The 27,465-nt window shown below is 44.2% G+C and overlaps 1 protein-coding gene across 1 annotated transcript in view; it reads right to left on the bottom strand.

The window, feature by feature from the left end:
• Positions 1-27,465, bottom strand: part of Ppfibp1 (PPFIA binding protein 1) — a 139,322-nt gene that overhangs the window by 111,364 nt on the left and 493 nt on the right. The window lies entirely within an intron of this gene.

The following is a 27,465-nucleotide window of genomic DNA, read 5'->3' as shown; positions in this document are numbered from 1 at the left end:
GAGGAAGGCATCCAATATCAACCTCCAGCCTCACATGCACAGTGTTCACATGCACACGTGCACACACGCACACGCACACACACACACACACACACACACACACGCACAAGCAAACCAGGGTACGTCTCAGTGGTAGAATACCAGAAGCTCTGGGCTCCATAATCATGTTGGCAAGCCAGCAAATTAATAAATAATCACTACTAACCCAGGCTGTAGACCAAATCCAGGTTAAATAAATGAGTCTACACCAACCTCACGGTATGCTTTGTACTTGTTCACTTATGCTTCTGCCCTGCAGGAGGAAAATGCACACAATTTATAACTTACACAATATAAGCGGCATGTTTGTGTGGGGGCAGTAAGGGGAGAGAAGAGAGATGTTAAAACTATTTTAAAACTATTTTACTCAGCCTACACCCCCTTACGAGTAAGGTATTTCTCCACCTATAGTGTGTGTGACATTTCTCTCTCTCTCTCTCTCTCTCTCTCTCTCTCTCTCTCTCTCTCTCTCTCTCTCTCTCTAAAAGACACAATCACATATAACTCCACTTTCCAGTACTGCTGCCCTCCTGGGAAACAGGCAGATGATGAGTAGCTCCTCCCATTTTTAATTATATGATCTAACTGCATGTAGCCGTGTTTATCTAAAAACTTCCATTTTCTAAGAACCAAATACTTTCAGAAAAGCACAGGTCTCAGGAAAAGCAAAAGGTGTGAGAAACAGTATGCACGCACATGCTAACAAAGCATTTATAAATGATGTGGTGCAAACAATTCAGCCAGCTTACACTCAAACACACCCAATTAGAGGCTCCATTTAGAACTCCCAGATGGTGGGAATTCTCCTAGGCAAATAGAATCATAGAAGACAGCTCATGGTCTGATAATTGTATGTTTGTCCCTAATAAATCTGAACCATTCATTTCTAGTGTAAAATCTCCAGGAAAGTGGTTAGCACTTAAATAAATAGAATGTACCATGCCTACAAGACCGGACACTTCCCAATCTGGCTGAAAGGTAAAAACAGCACTGACATAGACACTCATGTGCAAAAGGCAGAAGGTTTTGCTTGTTTGTTTTGTTTTTCGACACAGGGTTTCTTTGTACAGTGCTGACTGTTCTGGAACTCTGTAGACCAGGTTAGCCTCAAACTCATGGAGATCCGCCTGCCTCTGCCTCCCAAGCACTGGAACTAAAGGCATGCACCACCAAGTGCCTGGTAAACATCTGTGCTAATAAACATCATCTGATAGTCCTGTGTCTCCGTTAAACTGGCTTAACTTTTCAAATTACTCCCTTTCCTTGTGGAAAAGTAAAAACCATGGTGTTACTCCCAAAACTTTCTATCCAATACAAAAAGAAGAAGAAGAAGAGGAGGAGGAAGAGGAGGAGGAAGAGGAGGAGGAGGAGGAGGAGGAGGAGGAGGAGGAGGAGGTGGTGGTGGTGGTAGAGCAGCTGCTACAGGAGAAAAGTTTATTATTCATTAATTTAAAAATAAATCAAATGCCCGGTACAGTGGTGCATACTTTCAATCCCAGCACTTGGGAGGCAAACGCAGGCAGATCTCTGAGTTTGAGGCCAGCCTGGTCTACAGAGCAAGCCAGAGCTACATAGAAAAACCTTGTCTCAAACAAACAAACAAACAAACAAATAAATAAGAAAGACAAGATGTATTTTCACATGAGAAGATGCAATACAACTGCAGATCCTGAAACTAAAGACATAAAATCCAAGCCACTGAGGCACTGAGGAGCCCCTAGTGAGGACATGGTTGGTGGGATAACTGGTCTTCACGGAGTTGAGATTCCAGCCTTCTCTCGCCCTCCACACACACACGTACCCCAGCAAACGGATTAGCGCCAAGCCTTTGTGAAAAGTCTTGTTTGAAAACTGAAGCATAACGGTGAGGTGGTTCCTTAGGTCATTCTCTCAGTCCGTCCAACACATTCTCTCGTTCCTACTCAAGGATTAGCAGTCAGAGCTGTACTGGATTTCCTGCCCTCAGTAAGAAAGGACAATACACTACAGAACAAGAAACAATGAACGCAAGGCTAAAACTCCATTTGGAACTCCAAATTCCCATAACCTAACCTCCTAGCAAGGCTCCATGACAAGGCCTACACAGCTGGAACTTGGTCTTTCACCCCTTTCTGGTGCCTGCTGTGATGGTGGATGTCTGGTGACACTGCGAAGCCAATTTTCCATTCTATGACAGCAAATATTATCATTGGCAGAGAACAGAGACAGTGCTCAAAGATCCACGCTGGACAGTTCTTGTTTTGTAAAATATTTATATGTTACATTAACATATAGAAATGGATGCTGCTGGTCTTTGTTACGCTTCGTGGCTGACGGAAATACTGTTAACCATTTACATGTGTGTCAAAAATTAACTTAAAGTTAGAGTGTGGGAAATTAAAAGCCTACACTAAAGCTCTTGTTTCTCCAGCAGATTTTAAAATTGGCCTATCAACCATAAAGAGATTACTCCAAACCAGCATCTCATGCCAAGAAAATAGTCATCCCACTAGCAGCAGATGTCTTCAGGAAGCAGCTTCAGTCACTAAGCAAGTTGTTAATTCCAAAGTAGTCTGTATCCATTATTCATAACTCAACTGAAGTCTCACGATTAAGTTTAAAATGCTGTACTTTGACACTGACAAGCAACTGCTTTTCCTACATACATGAATGTAAGCATACATTATGTACACATAAAATACAGCACCTAGTGTAAAAAATGAGCTACAATCCTATGTAAAGCAAGGCCTTGAAACAAAAATATGCTTGGTAATCTGATCAGGCAAACAAGCCCAGAGCAGGGGGGCTCTTGCTCCCCCAAACTACTTCTTAAAACACTTGAGTCCTTGGAAATTCACTGACAAAGTTTAATGCTGGGTCATCATCAATCCCTGAGCTGTTTCAGAGTCAAGCAATTGTTCCTCTGGAGAGAAAGGGGAAGAGTTGAGTCAAAATAACTTTTACCTTCAATTCTGATTTATGATTTCCTCCACCAAAAAAAAAAAAAGCACAGTAACTGCCAAGCAAGACTCAGCTTTCACATCAGGGGGGAAAAGGAGTGATACTTTTTGCATATAATAATCACTGCTCTTTAATCTACTCAAGTAAAATCAAAGCAGATGAAGACTCCACAGTCCTGGCAGGAATGGGAGAAGCCACCTTCAGAAGATTTCCATAGCCTCCTTAGCAGTCCTCAGGCAGGCGGCTTCCCTTCTGTGACATGTGGGGCATGGAAGAGCCTTGGGCCATGCTCCCTGTTTAAATGATGTTTGAAAAGGATAGTGGGGCAGGTGGGCCAAGCTCCCTCGTTTAAATGATGTTTGCAAAGGATAGTGGGGCAGGACAGTTACAAAATCATACAGCCTCATCGCTGAGGGGGACCAGAGACAGAGCTAGCCAGGCTCAAGATCCAAATGTTTTCCAGAATGGTCAGCTGATTGATTTGGTTTGGTTTGGTTTGGTTTGGTTTGGTTTGGTTTGGCTAGGGTCTTGCTCTACAGACTGGCTCTGAACTCACGGCCCTCACATGTCTTCCTCCTGAGTGTTGATGGGAACAGTGCCAAAGGCATGCCCCACACAGGGCCCTGGCCACTGTACTTTCTGAGACACTTAGGGTACGTCCTTCCTGGACTCAGGCCCACTCCAGAGCCCCATGTTCCTGTAAGGACTGTTCTCAGGACCAAACCTGATCAGCCCGCTCCCTCTGCTTGGCACACACAGAGGTGCCCAACACGAACAGCCCCGCTTCCTTCCCCCTGACCTCCACAAACCTGAAGCTCTGGCTCTGCAAACCACGCCTACAGGCGCACAACTTGCAAACCTCTGGTCAACATCATGTGCACTGGAAACACACCAAGAGCAACATTCCTCTTTAAACAGAAAGGAGGGCAAAGACTCCAGATGCAGAATCTCCAGCCAGGAGCACAAAGGGCCGTTAACTACACACTCGGACACTAACTTGCATTAACCTGCTAACCCCAGCTGGGTAACTGCCCACTAGCAGTGACACTGCGCATCTGGCTTGTGCTGAACTACACCCTCAAGAGGGTAAGCAAACCAAGCCATCCCCATTTTCGATTTTTTTACAGTACAGATTCACACTATGTAGCTCTTAAAGTTTTATCAGCTTCCAGGCTCTTTGCTGGATTTTGACTGTCAGCAGTTGCCTCTCTCAGATTCATTTCAACGACAGCTTCCAGCCAATGACTGATAAAATGCTAAGAACCCTATGGTGAGTGCTACTGAGCTCCAAATTATCTCTGACTGCACATCTTTCTACTAAAAATAATTTACAAAACTCTCAAAAGCAACTTGCTCTAAATGAAGTGAGCAATTTCACTAGGACAAGAATCGTAGCAGGATGGCCAGTCAATATCAATGAGCTGCCAGTTTGAAGCCATTCTCCTTATATCTGTGTACCTGGGCAAACCAGATGGATGTTGTTAAACGGTGCTTAGTCCTAAATGAATTTGTGTGGAAACACAGGCACTCCTGCGAGATGTGTTTTCCTGCCCTCTCAGTTCTGTAAGACAGTGTGTTTTACCTAAAATACTTAGCAAGAGTTGCTGATCCACTGCCTCTTTAAACAGGCTTTAACTAATGAATAATTCTTAAAGCATTTAGTCTTTCAATTTGGAAGACCTAGAGGGGCAGAAGAGTAAGAAAGAAAAGAGAAGGAAGGAAAGGAGGAAAGGAAGAAGGGAGAGAGGGAGGGAGGGAGGGAAGGAGATCACTTCATTGTTGGCCAAAGACCACTCCCCCCTCATCCACATGCCTATTCACAAAGTGTCACCTGAAAATGTACTAAAATGTATGGAGAATTGCTGAGGACCAAATCCAGACGGTGTGAGTGGTGCCCTTGTTATGGCTGCTGAGTCCCTGAGAATAAGGCTTCTTCCTGTCATTAGGTCCCTTTCTTAGTGGCCTGTTCCTGTCACTGGAGGTAAAATTTGCAGACAAGAATTACTCTCTGTAACTCCTAGTCCCTAATTCATAGGAAATCCCATCTGTCCTAGAAGGTCGTCACAGAATACAGGGTTGCTGAAGAACTCCTCCAGTTCTAGTGACTTTTCTGACACTAATAATCCCACCCCCAGAGAACTCTGCACAGGCACTGATGAAGTCACAGGTTATCCAGCCCAGCAGACAATGGCCTTCAGGCTCTAGGCTGACAGACAGCAGTGATGGCCAGCAAACCAGGGAAGGCTATAGGAGAGTCATCAGAGTGCAGGGGAGTGCTGTGGCAGGCACCGGGCTGAGCAATGACAGAGACAGCAGCACTGAGGGCCAGCAGAAGATCAGCCTAATCTTTTCACTGCCTTCTTACCATCCCCAAACTGTGATCATCTCTGCTTCTAATTCACCACTGTCAACACCACAGACAAGGACTAGACCAGCAAAGCAGTTAAGTTCAGTTTTATTCAAATTAATTGAGAGGCAAAGACTCTAGGCTTGGTCATACTTCAGTCAGGCTCCTGAGCCTTCTCCTAGGCACATCTGTTCAATTTCTTATTTGCTGTAGGAAGTGGAAAGATCTAAATTATAAATAAAGCCAGTTCCTTCATGCTAAGCCAGGGTAAGAGACCTGGGACTAGGAGAGGTCTGTAATGTAGGGCAAGTGTGACTATTTTTGTCAGTGTGGTTACTAGGATGGAGAGGCAAACATTCCCATCAGTTAAGGCACCAACCCTACTTTGGGTATCCTGCCTGACCCCTACATAAGTCTAAATTATGTGTCCATAGGGAACTCTGGCAATCCCTCACCAGAAGAACATACACTTCTGGAACCCAAACAGGTCTGTCCTAAATAAAAATAAGTCTGTCTATTATGGTTTTACATTTAGTACTAGCTATGTGACCTTGTCCCAAGATTAGACTGGTAGTCTGTCTGTTTCACTTTTGAAAATGGGGTTAAATACCAATCTAGAGAATGAAGAAACAACTCAGCATTCAAGAATGCTTGCTGTAGAACTGGAGAGATGGCTCAGCGGTTAAGAGCTCTGGCCACTTATCCAGAGAACCCAGGTTCAAATTCCCAGCACCTATATGGCAGCTCACAACTGTCTTTAACCCCAGACCTAGGAGATCTGGCATCCTCACACTGACACACATGCAATCAAAATACCAATGCACATAAAAATCAAATTTAAAAAAATCTTAAAAAAAAATCAATCATTAACCCTGGAAATGAACGGCTAACCTGTTTGCATATGCAGAAACCCTGGAGTGACTTTTTTTTGCAAATATCAGGAGCTAAAAATAGGACCCTACAGAACCCTCCTACAGGACAATATTTTGAGGACCCTTTGTGAGGACCTGCCCCTGATTTAAACAGTACCCAAAGCCTAAGTTTGCTAACCAGCTCCCATGTTGGGCCCTTAAGATGCCAGTTCTTGTCAATGGCTGAACTCTGCCTCAAAGCTATATATACATTGGGGCCTGGGAGGATAGGATAAGTACTTTTTACAGATTCAACCACTACAACTCTTAGTGTGTAATAAAAATCACGGCTGCTCACTTGTCATGATCAGCTAACTCCTTCAGACTAATCTACTTTCCTGAGGTCCAAGCACCAAAGTCGGCCTGGCTGCCAGTTTGCCCTAAACCACCACATCCTACCTCCTGGAGCCATTAGGCAATGTCAACTTAAAGGTAGCAGCTCTCCCACACTTTGAGGTCCCACCCTCAGACAGCCAAGAGCATTCTCCCCGGAGAGTGTGTCAAACCTTCCAACTGCAGGAGAATGAGGCCAAGGTGGGGTAAGACTGTGGTGTGGTGCTGTGTGGAGTGAGTGAGAGTTTCCAGTGGTTTCCAAGCCCAACTGGCCCTGCCTCGTTCCTGAGGTGCAGCCAGTCATGAAGACAAGGTTTTTCACCTGACCTTTTCCCCCTTCTTATCCCGATTCACTTCCCAGGTGTCAAGACAACACCGCAGAATACTTCTGGTCCAGCTCTTCTTGATAGACTTTTTTAAAAATTCTGGGTTTTCAGAAGCTTTCCTACCAACAATAGCCATTTCTCTCTGCACAGCACCATGATCCATGCCAGGAAACTCCTCTTTCATCCTCTGCAGACATGAGTCACAGTGAAAAGGCACAGCTGGAGATTCCTCATCTGAGCTGGACAAGAGGTAGTCGTCTACTCAGGCAGGCAGGTAGGCACACGTGTACAGGCGTGTTCAAAAGTAAAATAACAACCCCAACGGCTCTAGGGTTCACACGGAAGAATCCAAGTCTTCTTGACCAGCACCCATGCACATCAGAGAGGGTTCTTCAGCCTTTCTGCCACCAAACGATCCCAGTGCTGCAAATTTCCCTTCTCATCTGAGGAAAACTTGTGCTTCTCATTCTCTACTGTGTCTTATTTCCAGCAAACATAGTAAACCAGCTGGCAGATCAGCCATTTCACATCCCAACAACCCAACTGCCAACATCCCTTTAAGAGGTTCAAAAATGGATGTTTTTATATAAAGCCTGTCACTATGGCAACTTGAGTCTGCTCAGTTTCTGAACAGACAACAATGAATTATTTATCTTTCCAATACAAACATCATGGAAACAGGTTGTTACATCTTCCTCTACCTGGCATTACAGAGCTCCAGCCTCATGATGTAAATCAGAGCAAAGGTGACAAAAGCTATCTAGGGATAGAGGGAAGGATACACATACACACATACACAGACATGCACACACATACACACACAGACACGCACACAGACACACACACAGATATACAGGCACACATACACATATGCAGGCACACACACACACACAGACAGACAGACAGACAGACAGACATAGCACACACACACACACAGGTAGGCATACACACACACACACAGACACAGAAGCAGGCATACACACATACACACACACACAGAGATAGGCATACACACACACACACACACACTCAGGCAGGCGTACACACACATGCAGGCACACACACACACACACATATATATGCAGGCACACACACACACATACATACAGACAGACAGACAGACATAGCACACACACACTCACAGGTAGGCATACACACACACACACAGACACAGAAGCAGGCATACACACACATACACACATACATACACAAACACACACAGATAGGCATACACACACACACACACACACACACACACACACACACAGGCAGGCATACACACAGACACACATACATCAACACACCAGCACTTAACAGCGTACTACCACTTTGGCTGTGTGCCAAGGACAAATCACCAGGCTTCCCCATCTCTAAGCCTACAGGACACTTGACCTATTGATATATTAGATAAACAGAACCTACAACCCCCTCTCTTACCAGAGACAGAGAAGCAGATCTGTGCTTACTCTGCAGACAGACTCACTCTGGGCTTGGGAAGGAGCTTGTGCCCGATGATCTACATACGACTTTGGCTTTGTTCACTCACACCACAAACCATGACAGACAGCTTCAGAAATTTGCTGAACACAACTGGTTTTTGGAAATGCCAGGAACTGACTCCTTCTGGCAAGAGATCTTGTTATAGTTTGAGTCTGGAATGTCCCCCACAGGCCCGTGCTGGCCAGAATTGGCCCCTGCTGGTTTGACTGTTTCAGAACACTGTAGAACTTTGGGGATGTAGGCCACTAGGAGGAAGGCTTGGAAGACTGTATCTGCCTCGGACTCCATCGAGCTCTCTGCTTCCTGGTCTAGCCACCATATGAGGAGCCTGCACCTCGGAGCCCGTGCCATGCTTTTCCTGCCATGAAGGACTGAACCCTCTGAAACCGTGACTACAGCAACCTCTCCTCCCTTAAATTGCTTCTGTCAGTTTGTCACAGTAACAAAAGAAGCAGCCAAAACAAACTCATAAATCCTAACCCTCAGCCATGATTAAAATATCCTAGAAGGGATTTAAAATCCCAATGGGAGATACAACCCCTTCCATTTGTCTCCACTCCCCCAATACACATACATACATACATACATACATACATACATACATACATACATACATATACATATACACAAACATACATACATAACACATATGTACATACATACATATGTAAATAAGTAAGTAGTAAGTAAATAAAATCTTTAAAAACAATCCATTAACCCTGGAAGATTTGGCTGAAAGGTCCTGGGTTGGTATTTTGTATGCCTTACCTGTTTGTTTGTCTTTGTAATAATGATCCACCAGTTCTATAAATGTAACGTAAATGTTTCAGAAACTGTTGTACTTATATATAATTAATATTCTGATCATGCAGTAATTCATTCTTGGGAAGATTACTCAAATTGGAGTCAGCCATTTCATAAATACAGAAGCTAGGCCCCACAATACCACAATCAGGCATAAATATCACAGAGCATCCAAGAAGCTGCAGACCTGCTGTTTAATAATTAACAAAGGGGCTATGATCTCCCCCTTCATTTGGCTACAGGGTCCAAATTTCCCAGCCTGGCAGATAAAGTGTCTTGCCACATATCTACGTGTGTTTGTTTCCTTTCCAAAAGGTTAGACAACCTAACGGACACAGCACAACTCCACTTGACACCCACTTTGGAGCTTCTAGGCAATCTAGGTCTGGAGAGTTACTTTAAATTGTGCTGAGGACGCCACAGGCTCCTTCAAAAGTCTTATGAAAGCTGAAATTTGAAAAGTTTGTTAGATGGCCATTCACTTAAAACTACAAATAATTGACAGTCAGCTCTGATCACTTCCTGAACACCAACCCAAGCTAGTAAACACCCACAGGAGTTAAGTGATACAAAGGAGTACAGCAGGGTCACAAGTCAGTACAGCAAGACCTAGCAAAATTAACAATCTGCACATCACAACATCACGTGACACTATGAGCTGACACGAGTTCCAGGGGTGCCCAGACTGGCACTGCCAACCTCACCGTCACACCCCAGTAGACTCGCCCTGCGAAGCTACCTGTCAGGAACAGCTATCTTGAGTATTCACTGAACTCGGAACAGCATCCCCAACCTTTACTGACAAGAACAAAGGCTGGGGCCAATACCGATGACATGGTAGCAATTTTTGTATTCTCCAGAGACCAGACGGAGGGAGGGCTGCAGCAGGACTCAGGAGCTCCTGCACTGCTGTGCACAGGAAGCTGCTGCATCTTCTTTCAGAAAACTCTACGAGGCTGGCTGAGATGCATACAGGCTCCAGTCCAGTTAAGGATACGGGACAAAAGGAGACCTGTCACAGCACCAGAAGTCAGAGGGAAAGCAGTTACGATTCCTTATTACCAAAGGACTGGAGTCAGGTTATAAAGGGAAGAAAGTAAACTTCATATGAAAACTTACAATTCTGCCTAAAGTTTTTTGTTTTTTGTTTTTGGCATTTTATATCTGATCTCATTTTTGAGCCTGACAACCCTCCTACAAAAACTGGCCTGTTATTATACTCATTATTATTATTATTATTATTATTATTATTATTATTATTATTATTATTATACAACTGTCCTTAGAAAAGACTGTCCCTGGTCGTTGGGTGCTGCCTGCTGTTATCTGAGGCACTTGCAGGATTTACTCATGCCAACTTGGCATTCTGTTTTCTGCAATAAAAGATGCTGGGACACAGGAGGTCAGAAGGGGATCTTCATGCCATCAACAGAGACTCAGGACTCGGCTAAGGCAGACACTAATGGATGCCAGTCACTCCATTCACTCCATCAGTCGGGCAGCCAACAAGGCACAAGACAGCTGGCATGCACCACCCCTGCCTCGTTTCAAAGGGCTGGAGCCAACATGACTTCAAGTGCCCAGCGCAAGGCTGCCTGCTGGGTTCCTATCTCAAGATCGAGAAACAATCACCCCGGTCCTCTGGGGCCATCAATAAATAGTCAGATCAGTCTTATTCTTCCGGTCTCTCCTCATCGATTTCAACTTTCCTCACTGTTACTTCCACTTGCACCTCCGTCCCCAAATGTCCGCTCTGACTTACTGCACTCAGTCAGACAGCAAGCCTGGGATTTTAGAGAAACAATTCCAACTGGCCGACGAGGTGGAACATAGCATTTTACAGTGTTCCAGATTCAGTCTGCAGCAGTCACAAGATTTGGCCAACAGTCCCTGAGCATTAGACATGTAAGGGAACGTAGAAATCGTACCAATTCACATAACCACTGATGCTTACTGTATCTGTATCTTACCTAAGGAATACACATGCCCTAAATTATATTACACTTCTAATTTATGAATTTGTATGTATTACATAGAGGAAAATGTCCATCTTCTCTCCATCCCTACCTAGATACAGGAAAGGAGATGAGAAAACCATACAGCAGATCCATGTTTCCAAAACCAAACCAAGGCTGTCGGTCACCAGCCCAGGAAGCTGCTTCCTATGATATCACCCACTCTCCACACCAATACTGAGTGATTCCCTGCTTTAGGAAACACTATTTTAAAGACAATTCTCAATGAATGTCTTTAGGATTCAGAAAGCACCAAGTAACTGGCTTAATTCATTAACACGGCAAAGCCTGAACATGCATATAGTATAAGTTAAATGGCAAGACAGATGGAGTTCTTCACGCAGAGACAACTTCATATGCGCCGCTCTCTTAGGTCACAAGGGCTTAGCACCAGCACCAAGCAAACCTCACTTTTAAACAGCCTGATAGGTAAGTTTGATGTTCTCTCCTGAAATATTTAGCACCTTTTCTTGTGATTCTGTTAATAAAGCATGGACAAGTACCAACTCTTTAAAGGAGGCCAAAAAATCTCAGCTATGTGCAAAGGAATGACTGAGAGATTGCCCCTCACGAGAGCTGCGTTACACATGAACAAACGGACAAAACACGCTTTGCTTTGGCAAAGTTCATCATGAGCTTCTCAAAGCAGAAAGACCTGTGAGAAGCAGGTAACTTATCCATAATAGAAAAAAAAGTACTGAACAAGGAAATTTTCTCACATCTAAATACAAGTGATATTTGGAAAAAAATGAAAAATTCACTTACCAGATAATCTAAAACTTGAACAAAAAAGAAAAGTTGCACTTTTTATTGTGAACTAAGACATAATCACAGCTGAACTCCTACAAGTGAGCCAGGTATTTTGCTAGGCATCTCGATTTTGTCCAACAGTCCTAAAAGGCGAAGATATTTCACGATACTGAGGAGAAGACAGAGCTCAGGGTGCATAAGGAACAGGACCGTAATCCAAGGACAAGAGTATGCCAGGATTCTATCCAAGGTACATCTGATTCCAAAACCTAAAATATTGGAGGCTACACTCTACCTACTAGTTCCAGGGAATTCAGGGCCCTGACTACAATGACGGGGCTGCTCCTAAGTGGAGCATCAGCCCTGGAGTCAGAAGCTCTGTTTTAACAACACGTCCATTGAGGGATGGTTTCCACCCAAATTAATGGAGATGAAGATGGTATTTAACCTCATAACGTTGAGGTAAGAAGCAGCTATAAAAGCCACAGTGAAAGGCCTCGCCGAGACAGCAGAGTGCTCCATGATGTTAGCTTCCTCTCTGAGCTTAGGGTTGGTACAGCTCATGAGCAACTGAGTGCAGGACCAGGGCCTAGCTAAGACTAGCCACAGAGCCTGAAGGGGCAAGGGCCCAGGCATGGAGGAGACCTGTCACAGCCCGTTTCGTCTACCTTCCCATAGACAAAAAGATTGATTGTGGGACAACTCTATACAAGGTGAGGCCACAGTCGGATGAACTGGCTCCTGGTCATAGTTAGTCAGCCAATCTGGAATCAGTGCAAACCTTCCTGCCTTCAGTTAACTCACTTCCACCCAGAGGCAAGGGAAATCAGAAACAAAACCAATCAAGCAACCTCTGACCCAGTAAGAGCCTCACTTCTCTTGCCAACTTTCCCTTTTGTATCCCATATGTGGACATGGAGGTTCTTTGCCCCAGGACACAGTGGGTACACGGGCACTTGAGGCCAGTCCTCCACAGAAAACAGTAGTCATCTACTTTGAGATAAAATTTTAAACACTGATTTCACCAAATGGTGGCTTGTGGAGCAAAAAGAGTTTGCTTTAACATTGACATAAAAAAAAAAATTGAAGACGTTAGGTAGAAAAAGAAAAAAAAAAAAAAACAATAAATGAAGGGCCAGAGTGTGGCTCAGCAGTAAAGAGCACACACTGCTCTGACCACAGCTCAGGTCCCAGCACCTCACAACCACCTGTAACTCCAGCTCCAGAGGATCCAACACTCCCTTCCCACCCTCCTCAGGCGCTGCGTGTTGTTTGCAACGTGCCTAAAAACCACATACATTTATACATACATAAAATCAAAATTAAATCGTGGAAATAAAAAGTTAGATAAGAAATGTAGGTAAAAATATGTGTAACATACAGAGGGCAGGTAAGTAAAAAAACACGTGAGCTAGAGTTATGAAAAACAAGAAAAATGCTAATTCACAACAGATGAAATGGGCCAACAATGCGAAGAGTCTATTCAGATACCTGAAGCCTGTTGTGGGCTATCCTGATGCTGTGTTATATCCTGATGTTAATTCTGCTTCCTCAAGAAGGGTTGCCACACACACACACACACACACACACACACACACACACACACACACGAGTACTCGGGTGAGCTCATGGGAACCTTCTCCACGTTTTAACTGGTCAGTAAAGGCCAGTAGAGGGGAAAAGTAGGATGGGAGGTCATTGAGAGCAGGTAGAGAGGAGATGAGGATGACTGGAAGGGAAGGAGAGAGGACAGAAGACAAGGAGGAAGCCATGATGGAGCAGAGCCATGTGGCCAGGAAAACCACGAGTAGCAAGGGATCTCATAGGAGGGGAGTAAGTCAGTATAGACTTATTCATTACAATAACCGGATTGCATGGCTTTTTCTTTGGGCTTATTGGGGTTGGAAATCCCAGCAACAAAGCCCTTAGTCACATAAGCACATCTGATCTCAGCAACAGCAAATACATAAAAAAGAAAAGGTATATTTTTTTCTCTTTAAAAAAGTTTCAAATATTATCGAAGTGAGACTATCCCTCTGCTAATGGGAATAAGAATTAGTTAATTCTGGCTAATTACATCAGTGTTAGCCAGGACTTCCACCCATTCCATCCTGTGAACATGGGACAGATATAAAACTCAGATAACGCTGACGGCACAAATGCTCGTCAGAGCAGAAAACAGGCAACGCATTCCTCAGTAAACAGAAGCCGAACAGTCCTCAGGACTGTCTGCAGACACTCCAGCAATGCAGATGAAACAACATTAAGCTTTAGAAAAGTGGGGTTAAAACTATACACTCAGAATATCTGACCTACGAGAGAATAGATGAATAATAGGGGGAAAGACGAAAGGAAATGTTCTGCCACACCAAAGGCATACACCTCTACGTGGCAGACCTCATGATGATGCTGGCTTTTTGTTCTGTTCTGCTTTTAATTTTCCTTCCTGGATTTATCCAGGAATTTTTTTTTTTTTTTTTTTTTTTTTGAAGGAACATGTGGGAGGGATGGGGAGCTGAAGATGTGTGCCACATATGTGCAGGGCCCACTGGCCAGAAGAGGGCGCCAGACCCCCTGGGACTGAGGTTACAGGCATTCACGAGCTGTCCAGTGTGGGTGCTGGAAACCAAACCCAGGTCCTCTGTAAGAACGGCAAGTGCTATCAACCACTACACCGTCTCCTCAGCTACGCCGTCTCCTCGGCTACGCCATCTCCTCGGCTCCCAATAACATTTTAAAAATCGGGTCTTCACTGTATTTCTTTCTATACTGTTCAAATCTATAAGGTGCATTCATTTTGTGATTACAAAAAGAATTAAATAACAATTCCAAGAGTAAGTACAGAATGAACAACAGATGTAAACCTAAAGGCACTCGCACTCCTGCTGCAGTTGTAAGCTGCAGTCGGGGCCATCCATCAGGGACAAAGCTACTCTGCACTGGACTAGGTCTAGCACAAACCAGGCTTCTTGGTGTCAGAGTAAAAGCTGCACGTCCCACACATCAAAACATGTTTTGAAAATTCATAAACTGAAACCTTTTCTACGAGGGGACACACCAAAATTATCTCCACAAAACAAACTAGTTGAGCAGGAAGTTTACTAGGAACACCTTGAAAACTAATCATTGTTTTTACAGCTCTGAATAACAGCCAGCTCATGTTGGTACACAGTGTAACATAAACAAGCCATCTTCAGCCAGCCTGTCTGCTGCTGAACAGGACAACATGAAGCTCAGAGCACATGGCTTTACCTCAGCCAAATCACAAAATAACTCTTGGGGGCTCACCCTCGTGAAGGCTTAGGGTCTCTGAGTCCGCTTTCTCACAGCAACTGCTAACTGCAGCAAACCCTTTGCGCTCCACATCGCACTCCACCTTCAGGACCCCGCAACAGACATCTCGGGCGCAAAGTCTTTGTCGGGATGGCCTTCCTCTGTGGGATTCTTAGGCACAACTCCAGACCCCACCTCCATTGGCAGCACTCCCTCTAGTCCCTAGAATGTGGCATAAAAACGTCTCCTGACATCATCAAATGTCTCCTAAGTCAAAATCACCTCCACTGCAAGCCGTTGCTACAGAAACTTATACTGTCATTGCCTCATTTGACAAATGGGCAGCGCGATGGGGCCTCCAGAGCCCAAGATCCACAACTCCACAATTCATGCGTCTCCAGGTAGGTGCCTGTCTCACACATCTTATCTAACTCAACCACCTTTCTACCCCTGTGGAGCCAACAGTGGACCTCGGCACATGTTGGTCTAAGAAACCTCACCACATACTTATTTACTTCCTATTGGGAAAAACACCGTGGTCTTCAACTAGCGTCGAATCTATCTGAAAAAAAGTAAGATTCAGCCAGACAGAAGCCATCTGTATTGTCTACTTTGGGGGAAAAAAAAATTTCTTCCCTGTAAAATAGAAACAATGCTGACTTACACGGCCCTCATAATTAACTGAGATGGCACAGCTGAAGTTCTCACTGTGAAGTACAGCTTCAGAAACAACTACAAACCAAAGGAGTGGCAACAAACTAGACCAGCCTTAGAAGAGTCAAAGAATCAAATGACTTAGGCTGGGTAAGCTAAACTCTACCTACACAGTAGCTGAGCATTTAAAATCCACACCTTGGGGTTGGGGATTTAGCTCAGTGGTAGAGCGCTTGCCTAGCAAGCGCAAGGCCCTGGGTTCGGTCCCCAGCTCCGAAAAAAAGAAAAAAAAAAAAAATCCACACCTTAGGTCACCTGGTCACGGGTAGAGTTCTCAGGCTGAGCTCTGACAGAGCCTCTCAGCAAAGATGCTTCCAGTGGGGCTGAAGGGAAAACCAGTTTAAGCAAGAGAAGCAATAAGGAAGAGGGTCATTGCCTGTCAAGCTCGCCTCAGGTCAGTCCTTCTGCACAGGGGCAGGAAAGACAAGCTTGGAAAGAGATCGAGATCTGACGAGGTGACACAGTGACATGGTTGTGACAAGAGCCAGGCAAAATCCAAGAAATAACGTGTCCCTTAAAAAGTAAGCAAGAGTTGCTACAAAGCATAGCCTCAACTCCCATAATGAATCAGAATAAGAGATGTACTCTCTGATTGGTTGGTGAGAATTCACTGAAAATAGAAAGATGCTTAAAGCTGTGTGACTGCAAGCAGAGAATTTACCAGAACAAAAGGCCAAGCTGCCTCACAGATATAAACTCCAACTTCTCCACCTCAGTGTCCGGCTCATTCTTCTCTCCTGTTGTTCATCCTTCATTAAGGTGAAGCCCCACAGGAGACAGACAGACCCTTTCTAAATCTTAATTTCAGTAAGTTAAAAACTCCCAGACCAAATGCTGGCTAAAATTTCTTAAAGACTGTGGAGGACACACCCCTATGTCTGTGCAGTCTCTACCTCCAGAGTACCTGTGGAGCGCTCTAAGGTAAGCCATAGTCAAGACAGGCAGGTAGCATATACAGCATGAACACTCTGGACAGAGGGGTGATTCATGCCCCAGGCAAGCGGGGGACAGCGGGAGATTTCATCATGCTACCAAGAATGGCACGCGATTTAAAACTTTGGAAGTATTTATTTCTGAAATCTCTAATTTAACGTAGCTGGGCCATGGCTGACTTCCGATAACCGAAACGGCAAAATGCAAAGCCAATCCTAAGGGGGCATCAGTGGACCACACTCTTATTCACCGGGCTACTTTGGTCTTCTGCTCCATTACCCTTATGTCATCACCACAACGAATCTTCTGGAAAACCACAACCCAGTGTCTTTTCAGTGAAATCTCTGACAGGAAATAACTAGTTAAAATAAAGATTAACGACAACTTGGTCAAAACTAGAATCTAATGCAACGGCCTCTGCTTCACAACCCCTTTCTTAGAGCATTTTCTGGTGCACTGGGAGCTCTGCTTTAACCAGTAACTGAGTGTGGCACCGAAGCCAGCTGTTTCTCACCACTTGGAATGCTCAAGTTTCCCCAAGAAGCTAGCCTGTGAACCATTAAGCCATTAAGTCTGGTTGTCTAAAAATTCCTCCTTCAAACAAGTCAAGTTTTCCTTTGTCTGATTTTTTTCTTTTTGCTAACACTACTTTCCACTTCAATAAATTAACTGACTGCCTCAAGACACATCCTAGTAAATATGTCACTGTGTATTGTTTAGATGAGAGACTCTTGTCATTATTTCGAGTTTTTCCTCTTGAACAATAATCCCCAGAGCCAGCTCCTCTGGAGCCAGGGCAACTTGTCTGTGAATTTCCTTTCACTGCTTCCTACTGTATTGAAGATGCCCTGCAGAGAAGTCACTCAACATTTGACCCTCCCATTATATGTTTCTCCATTTCCTTGAGTGCTTTCTTCCACCTCACTTAAAGAAGAGTTCTCTAGAATTCAAAATGAACCCGCCGTCCTCCGCCCAATTGTGTTTCTCCCGTCCTTCTCCCTCGCGCCTTGTACTTACTCCTTGACCGCACTCTCTCCAGCCTCAGCTACTCACTAGCCCGTGCCTCTCCCACCAGTTCCTTGAGGGAACAGACAGAATGATCGCCTGCAGCTTACCGCTCCCCATGCAAACCTTGATGCTCCACCCTGGACTCCACCTCTCCTGTGCTCCTCACTCTGCTCTCTCCAGGTCACAAAAGGCCCTGACAGGCTCCCCAGTCTACCCCTGTATGAGTCTGCTGCCTGTGAGCATGTGAACGGTGGATACACCGCGTTCATCCCTTGCTTTGGCCACCATTTTCCTTTATGGTTCATGCTTTACCTCCCTTGGTAGTTTTTCTTTTGCCTGGCCACTCCTAAGTGTCACACGTTCCCTAAGGTTGGGTACTTGCTTCCCTTTAGGTCCTCTTCTTTCAAGTACGTCTACTCCAGCTCTTCTATAACGGCTCTATGGAGATGGCTATCAACCTAGGAACTTGCCCAGACTGCAAACTTCAATTTCTAATTTTTGCTTAAAATCATCATGTGGATAGCATCAACGCACGATCCTTCTTTAAAAGACGTACTTATTTGTTTGTATCTCTGGCTATATAAGTGTGTGCACCATGTGTTTATGCGGTGTGGACACACGCAGAGCAGAAGAAGACACTGAATATGCCCTCTTCCACTTGCCACTTTTTTTTTCCTTTGAGGTAGGGGTCTCTCCCTGAAGCTGGGGCTCATATTTCTTGGCTAGACTGGAGTCCAGAAAGTCACAGCAATCCTTCTGTCTCAGCCCCGCTCAGAGCCAAGGTTATAGGTGCATGCAGAGTTTCCAGTCCTGTTACATAGGTGCCAGGATACAAACTCCAGTCCTTGTGGTTTGAGAACAGGCCCTCCTAACCACTGAGCCATCTCTCCAGCCGCCACCTAGCAATGCTTAAAAGCCTTTAATGTACCACTTACAAAGCCAAGCCAGAGGCAGGAATGCACCTGTCAGCCTGATTTACAGCCTGGTCCCTATCCCCACCCAAGCCCCGCTCACACAATCTGCATGACCTTGACAGAGATGCTGAACCTTCCAGAGCCTTTGAGCCCTTGTGTTAAAGAACACGTGATAGCAGTAGTTTCTTCTAGTACAAATGTGGGGATTAAGTTAAAACATGTAAGATGCTTATAAGTGTTTATGGTGCAGAAAGAGCTAGGTAGGCATTAGCTACTCTCGCTGATGGTACTGCTCACCTAAAGACCTGGTGAAATGCTTATTATTCTATTAATTTATACAATGACAACGCGAAGGTTGATTACTATGTATGAATCACAGTATGATCTTGAATTCCAAACGATTAGACTTAACCATCATGTTTCCCATTAAAATTCCATTTTTCTTTGTGTATTCTTCTTGGTTAAGAGCCATCCGCTCTCTCTAGCCCTGTTCCCACCTAGTCACCTTAGGATACCCAGCATACTATTTCCAAACCCTACTTTATAATCAGCCTCCTCCACGCCTTAAACAAAAAGAAGAAACCCAAGTGGGATCAGCTTGTCCGATATTCAATGAAATAACAACAATGTCTGTCACCGATCCAAGGCAGGCTGTTTGCCAAGGATAAAGCTATTAGTGCCTCACAGACATCATCATACTTAATCCTCATAACCACCCAACTACTCCCAGCTCACAAGCAATTTAACTAACCAAAATCACACAGCTAGTTAAGGACAAGGGGTCTGACTCTACAATCATCTGGCTCCAGAGCCCACGCCCTTCACTCCCATGCTTTGCTAATAAAATTTTCATAGGCGCATCCCTTACTCTCTCAGAGCTGGGGCGCAGACTGCTAGGTGCTCTGGCTCAGGGAGGAAGAACTGGGATGAGAGCTAAGGGAGCAGTAAGTAGACAGAGAAGAGTTTTTAGTTGTGATGCTAGCCCGTCACCCAACCTCTCCACCCAGGCTAACTGAGAATCTACCTGGAGAACTAACCCTTCCTTCAGGGTCCCCACTGCATGCTCCTTTCTTCCATAACAGCTAACATCTTTTCTTGGAAATCTATAAACCAAATATCCCAGTGGCAGTCCAGAGATGGGCAGACGAGATCTAGTCTAGCAAGTCCAGAACATCGTAACTTCTCAGCCTCCAATAACCTTCCAGAACCCTGCCATTCTCTGCCCTCCAGCTTCCTACCTCCAGTGCCATTTTTTTATTTCGATCCATTATTTCCAATGATTTAAACATGAATATTTACACCACTTTACAGATGGAAAGACTACCACTGAGAGAGTAACAACTTGCCAGTATCAGCCTGCTACAAACAAGACAAAACTTCTAGTTGAGTCCCTATGGGGCTCTGATGTCACACACTTTTTCCTCACACAGAATAACGTTTTTAATTTAAAAGAAAAGTCGTCTTTTTTTTGTTTGTTGTTTTGTTTTGTTTTCATTTAAACTTAGTTAAGTCCACAAGCAACTGCAAGTCACTAACCTCAACATGGCGATGGGAAGGCGCATGTCACCCTAGAGAACCAAAGTCCCCAAGCAGAGAAAATGATCAAGAACTGAATTCCGTGTTTAGAAGGCTTCTCAGTTGTGCGGTTACAGTCTGGTGAAGGCGGGGGTGGGAGAACGTGAAAGGCTGACAGAAACATCCAAGCACCTGACTCCAAGGAAACAGTTACCCAAGTAACTTCACAGGTCTGGTCCCAGCAGACTCACTGGATCAACCAGATGGTTTCCTGACTCATCATTTCCCCTTTCTCCTTCTCCTCCCCCACCCCTCTGCCCACAGCCAACGTAGAGGACAACCCACCCGCCAGCACTTCCATCATTCATAAGGAAAAAGTAGACCATGTTCAAATTCCACTTCAAACAAAATTAGGTCTTCTACTGTGTACTGGTCTAAGACACAGCATCTTAGAAAACGAAAATGGCCGTAGGGACGTTATTTGTTCCACTCTACCTATGCTGCTGAGTTCTTACATGATCAAAAACAGCGACAAAAACAGGTCACCAAGTTCCTCAAGTTTTCATGTTCTTCTAGATAAAGTAAATTCAATAAAATTTCCCTAAAAAAAAAAAAAAAAAAAAAATACATCTCTGGAGCAGTTTATGCAACATTCTACAGCTGAAACAAGTAAATGTACAAACACATGTAATGCGCTTTCCAAGAGCTGCCTTGTGTCCTGTTTGCCTGAAGGACTCGGTCACTTCTCTGTGCATAACAATTTACCACTGAAAACAGCATCTTTTTTAAAACACTTTTACTTTACGCTTTGACAATTTCATACATGTATACACTATATTTTGGTCATATCCACCACCACCCTACTACCACTTCCCTATTCCCTGGGACACAGCCCCATGCACACACATTCCCCTCTCTTGTTATCATGTCATATATATAGGGATATATCATATACGTGTATCATATCAGTATACACACACACACACACACACACACACACATACATACATATATACACACACACATATATATATACTGTATCATATATGTGTATCTCTGCCCGGTTAGTACTGCCTGTAGCCAATCACTGGAGCAACACACCAGAGGCCACATCCCAAGAAAAACTGACTCTCCAGTCCATGGCAGGCAACAGCTCCCCAGTTACCAGTGAGGTCTTACGAGCCCTTTCCTCTGAAAGCACCATCTTTAATTTTACTTTCATCTAATCAGGTTTGCCTTGTTATCAAAAACACATACAGTACGAACAGCATACCTGCTTTCCTAAAGATGTGTGCTTTAATCAGATTAGTTAGAGACCAGGTATAAATACCCATTCACACTCAGGCTAATAGGCTGTCCATAAAATTTACAACAACCCCCAAACACGATAGCGTCTGATCTTCCCCCTACGTGCTCCATACCTAAGCTATGAGTCTTTGCCATAATGACTGATACTCTAAGCAATTTACGTTTATACAATTCCCACATTCATGGGCATTTTCAGGTGTAGTGCTGTACAGAAAGCACTAAATAGTCTGTCTATTCTCAACTCCTTAAACTTGCCAACGAAAACAAAGACACGTGTGTGGGCTGGTCAAAATGTGAGTCATTGCAGGTTCCAGTGAGACACATGAGCCCAGCACAGGCACAAACTGTGAGGACAAACCCACCTTGCCCACACTTCAGAAATAGAAACTGTTCAATGCACAGACTGTTCCACGTTGAACTCAGACCCTCCCTCCTCACCGCAAAACTGCTTAACAAGCACATAAACTGAAATCTCTTCAGAGAGGCCAATTTTAATCTAAAATCCAACTTTTTAAGTATTTCAGTTCCTTCAAAGTGGAAAATAAAACAGAAAAAGAATCCTCACCATTTTGCATCCTGGCAACAACATAATTACTACATGAAAAGGAAAAGAAATAGTCTTTGAGTTCTGCAGGCTGGGTTAAATCATTTTAGGTTTTGTTTTGGTTTGTTTTGGTTTTGCCATGAGCTTTATTTAATAAAGCATTAATCTCTGTGATATATATGACAAAAGCCGCAGGGGTTTAATTGGCAATGGGTTCTGACATGCCCTGCAGTAAGTCTGAGGAGTAAGTAACACAACATATGAGGAATCGTATGAGCCCACAGAAGTTTGGGGCATTTGATACTTGATTTAATTGTAATTTTATGAACTTTTAGCTGTACCAAAATGCTGGCCAGGAGACACTTGGTTTGCTTCATTTCTAAACATCACCCAGGGGAGCTTTAACTGTAATAACTCTGAATCTCGTATTTAAACTCATCTGTTTGACAATGGTTTTTCAAAATGTGAGTTGTGGGGCTTGAGAGACAGACAGCACAGCTTGATTTCGTGCTCACAAACGTCTGTAACTCCAGTCCTAGGTGAGCCAGGGTTTTCTTCTGACCGTCTGTCAAGGACACTAGACATGTGGTTGCACAGACGTGCATACAGACAAAACATCTGTCCACATTAACAGAAGTGAATAAATTGAGCTGGGCGGTGGTAGCCAATGCCATTAATCTCAGCACATGGCGGGCAGAGGCAGGTGGATCTCTTAAATTTGAGGCCAGCCTGGTCGGCAAAGCCAGGACAGTCAGGGCTGCAGAGAGAAACTCTATCTCAGAAATTGATTAACTAGTTAATTAATTTGTTTTTTATTTGGGAAGGGGATGGAAACCTTCCTTTTAATCAGGATTAGGACTTTCTGAAAGGGCTTACAATGGCTGCTGAAGTGTGATTTCCCCCAACTTCAGAACTAAAAAGACTTTCTAGAAAAATCTCTGAAAATAAAGTGATTACATGATATCGCCTATTCACATTTTCCCCTTTTGACATTTTTAAAATGCAGACTCAACACTTAAGACTCAGGAAATAGTTCCATCGGTAAAGCGCTTACCACAAAAGGTTGAGGCCCTGAATCTGGGCCTCATCACCCACAGCAGCACACACCTGTAACACCAGGAGCTGAACAAGCAGAAAACCTCTGCAGCTTTCCAGTAGTGAGTCCAGCCAAACTGAAGAAGACACCTCACATCTGCCCCTGGCTGATTGTGCATACACTCAAATGCACACACACACACAAGCTCACACAAGCACACATTAGCACACACACAAGCACACACACATGCACACAAGCACACACACAAACACACACACAAGCACACACACACAATCACACACACACAAGCACACACACACAAACACACACATGCACACAAGCATACACACAAACACACACACACAAGCACACACACACAAGCTCACACAAGCACACACTAGCACACACACAAGCACACACAAGCACACGCATGCACTCATACACTCATACATATACAACAGACACCAAACCAAAAAAATAAAATAAAATCAAGACATAGACCCAAGTATGAATGGATATAAAGACATTAACTAAATCCATCACTCACTGTTTTGTAAAAGTAATCCCAACCAGGACAGAAACATGTAACATCTTTGAAAAGACAGAATGCTAAATAAGATTTTCCTTCAGTTAATTTTCCTTCAGTTAATCAGAATTCCCTTCTAATTCAACTGTTTAAAAAATAGGTACCTTAAAAATTGGAGATGAAAACCTCAAAAGGTTGCTTTTAATGAAACAAACTGTCAGCATAATTTACTACAAAATATAAGTAGTCCATGGATATAAAAGATTGTAGGAGTCAGCTGGTCAGTGACAGAAGAAAATGAGCCTGCTGTGATTTACCTCCTGCGGGTACAAAGAGTGAGATAAAGACCCATGAACTGCATGATGTTCCCTCCCTCGGCGACCGTGTTCTCAACCACAGTCTAAGGCCACTTTCAGATTAGGCATGGCTAATTTGGAATCACAGGGTAGCCTAGATTTCAAGTTTCTTGTCCAGTATGACCGACTGACTCTTATTTTTAATGTCACTATTACAATAGTAATAGTTGTTCATCAAAAGGAATTGAATCAAAATCTAGCCTCACCTTTCATATCTTTTAACAATTCTGGTTTTTCTTTTTACTTCTATTTATTTAGTGTATGTGTCCCACATGTGCTATAAGGAGCTGAGGCTAGAAGGCAACTTGTGGGACTCATTCTCGCCTCTGTAACTCTGTGATCTAGGGACTAGGTATAGCAGCAAGCGCCTTTACCCACTGAGCTACCTCACTGACCCCAGAACTCTCCTTTCAAACCACCACGTTGGAGCCAGAGAGATGGCTCAGTGGTTAAGAGTACTTGTGGCTCTAACACAGACCCTGGGTTCTGTCCCCAACACCCACGTGGGTTTTATAACTGTCTGTAACTGCATTTTCAAGGATCCTAACATTCTCTTCTAGGTTCCTGGGGCACTGCACAGCAGACAGGCCATCAGCTCATACACATGAGATAAAAAGAGTAAAAGTGCCGTGTCTTACTATACCACATCTGCCCGCATAACCATGAACCGAAAAAAAAGAAACAGCTCAAAAAGCTGTGTCTGAAAACTTGCCCCTATCCCCAAACACACACACACACACCCACACACACACCCACACACACACACACACACCACACACGATACTTTTTGCTTGACTATCCGGTCTTTGAGACTCCATCTTTGACTGCATGTCATTGTCTAAAGACTGTCAACCAAATCTACAATACACAGTACCCACCTTAGTGCCCACATGAATTCCACATCTCTTTCCCAATAAAAGAAAAATGCACTAGAAAATACAGGATATTTTACATACATTCATTGAACATAAATACCAAAATCTTGTCCAGTATTATTGCTGGGCCATTAGCAATTTCAATGCCTTAGCTCAAAAATGAAACAAAAATCAAAATGTTCTGTTCCCATAAAGCACGTACTCCCTTTACAAAAATCCTGTTCTTGCTGGATATGATGGCACAAACATGTAATCCCAGGGGGACAAAAGAAGAAACAAAGTTCAAGGCCAGCCTAGGCAACATGATAAGATCCTATCTCAAAGAAGAAAGAGGGGAGAGGGGACGGCCTTGCCAAAACGGTTGTTCTTCATAAGTCCTGTGCTGCTTAGCTATTCCAGGAACTAAGAACAATGCTGTTTGAAAACAAAGCAAACAACACACAAATGTCCTTCCCAGTTCTGGCCATAGAGATGTCTTTTAAATTCCACTTTTAAAATCCTCTATGCCCACACTTCCTGACTTGGGTTTACTAGACTTAATGTGATGACTTTCTTTCCCCAGCTCCTGGAAATGCCCTTTAGGTCAGAGAGTCTGGGATGCGGCTTCTGACTAACAATAAAGTCTACTCCCACTTCCTCCAGACCTGGCAACCAGGGAATCCTCACTGCTGAGGAACCCCTGCCCTCAAAGAGGAAACTTGCTTCCCTCAGAAGCCTCAGCTACATGCTCTACGAGAAAACCTTGAAACACTGACAGCCAGTGTTGGAATCAGCATGCTCAAAGTTAATTTTCCCCCAGAAAGCCAGCCGCACTCAGTGACCCATGTGCAGAAAATCTCCAAGCAAGGAAGGGGGTTTGAAACAAGAAATAAAATCAGAATCCTACCAATAGACAATTGCTTTCTCTGGTTAACAAACAGACCTTTTGAGTTCCCTTCACATTGCTGTCAGTTCTTACTGAAAGCAAGGGTTTGTTTTGGTCCCACGTGTTGGAAGAAGTCATATTCTCATTATTAAGTCTGTATAGCATGCTCCCCCCCTCCCCCTGCATTTCCCTGTTAAAAACTCCTTTCCCAGACAGTAATGCTGGCACGGGCTTCTAACCCTAGGACTCAGGAAGCAGAGACAGGCAGATTTCAGTGAGTTTGAGGCCTGAGTGGTTTACCCTTCGCTGTGGCTCAGGCCAGACACAGCTACTTAGTAAAATCCTGTCTCAAAAATAAAAAGTAATAAAACAAAATTTAAACTCCTTTCTCTGAAAGTGAACCCTGAAAACACAACTATCGACCTCATTTAACCTTTTCTCAAGAAGCCCCAGGCAAGATCTAAATAGTCAGCCGCCTTCCTAACTGCTCTGGTGTATAAACACCAACAGAGTTGTAGAACTGTGCCCCCAAGAAACCAGTTTCCCCCTAAGCTACGAATATTCCAAGTGAGTTTCTCACACCCTAACTGGACTCTGCAAAAGAATATTTTATACTGATATGTAAGAATAACACTCATGTTCTTTTACTTAAACAATATATGGTAGGATGTAGGGAAACTAAGAAAATATAAAACTATTTTCTCTTTACTTTCTGGGAAGATGTCTCACAAATATGTGTGGCACTTTTAAATACTCCCCACTCCTGTTCCCACCTGCACATACACTTTCCTGCTCATTCTGTAGTAGTGTAGGAGGCTGGGTTCAAGCACATGTCCCTGATGGGCTTTCTCTTGTAATATGGGAAACTGAGATTCAGGGTCTGAGCACACTTTCCAAGACTGGAGCTCTGCGGGCGTTATATAGGGAATCTGAGATTCCACTACAGCTCCCTGACTGGAATTTGAGGTATATTATAGGGAGTCTGGGGTGCAGGGTCCCACTACAGTTCCTAAATGAAGTCTGTGGTATTATTGTAGGAAGTCCAGGGTGTGGGGTAAAATTCCCTAACTGGAGTCTGTGGTATGGTGGGAATGCTGGGGTGTGTGGTCCTAGAACACTTCCCGGATTGGAGCTCTGTGTTATCAGAGGCTATGGGGGGGGGGGGCAGGTGGAGGGGTGTGTGAAATGGGCTCACACTATCCTGGATGAGTCTGTGGCATGGTGAGGTGCCCATGGTGTAAGACTATGTGCAAGTCCCTGACTAGAGTTCCGTGGTACTAGAATTCTGGGGTGTTTGGGTGCCAGCACATTTCCCTGACTGGACTCTGTGGTGTGGTGGGGAGTCCAGGTGAGAGCTGGAAGCACACTTCCCTGACTGGAGGCTGTAGTGTGGTGGGGATTCTGGGGTGTGGGGTCCCAGCACACTTCCCTGATTGGAGTTCTGTGGTATCAAAGTCTATGGTGTGGTGGAGGGACGAGTGTGAGATGGGCTCACACTATCCTGGCTGGAGACTATGGGTGTGTATGGGGGGGGGAGGAGTAAGGGAGTCTGGGTGTGAGCTGGGAGCACACTTCCCTAACTAGAGTCTGTAGGAGGGAGTCCGGGTGTGAACTGGGAGCACACTTCCCTAAC

This window comes from Rattus rattus, chromosome 6 (genome assembly GCF_011064425.1).
Source record: "Rattus rattus isolate New Zealand chromosome 6, Rrattus_CSIRO_v1, whole genome shotgun sequence".
Lineage (NCBI taxonomy): Eukaryota > Metazoa > Chordata > Mammalia > Rodentia > Muridae > Rattus > Rattus rattus.
The sequence above is the reverse complement of the archived record's forward strand: the minus strand, read 5'-3'. Positions and strand labels throughout refer to the sequence as shown.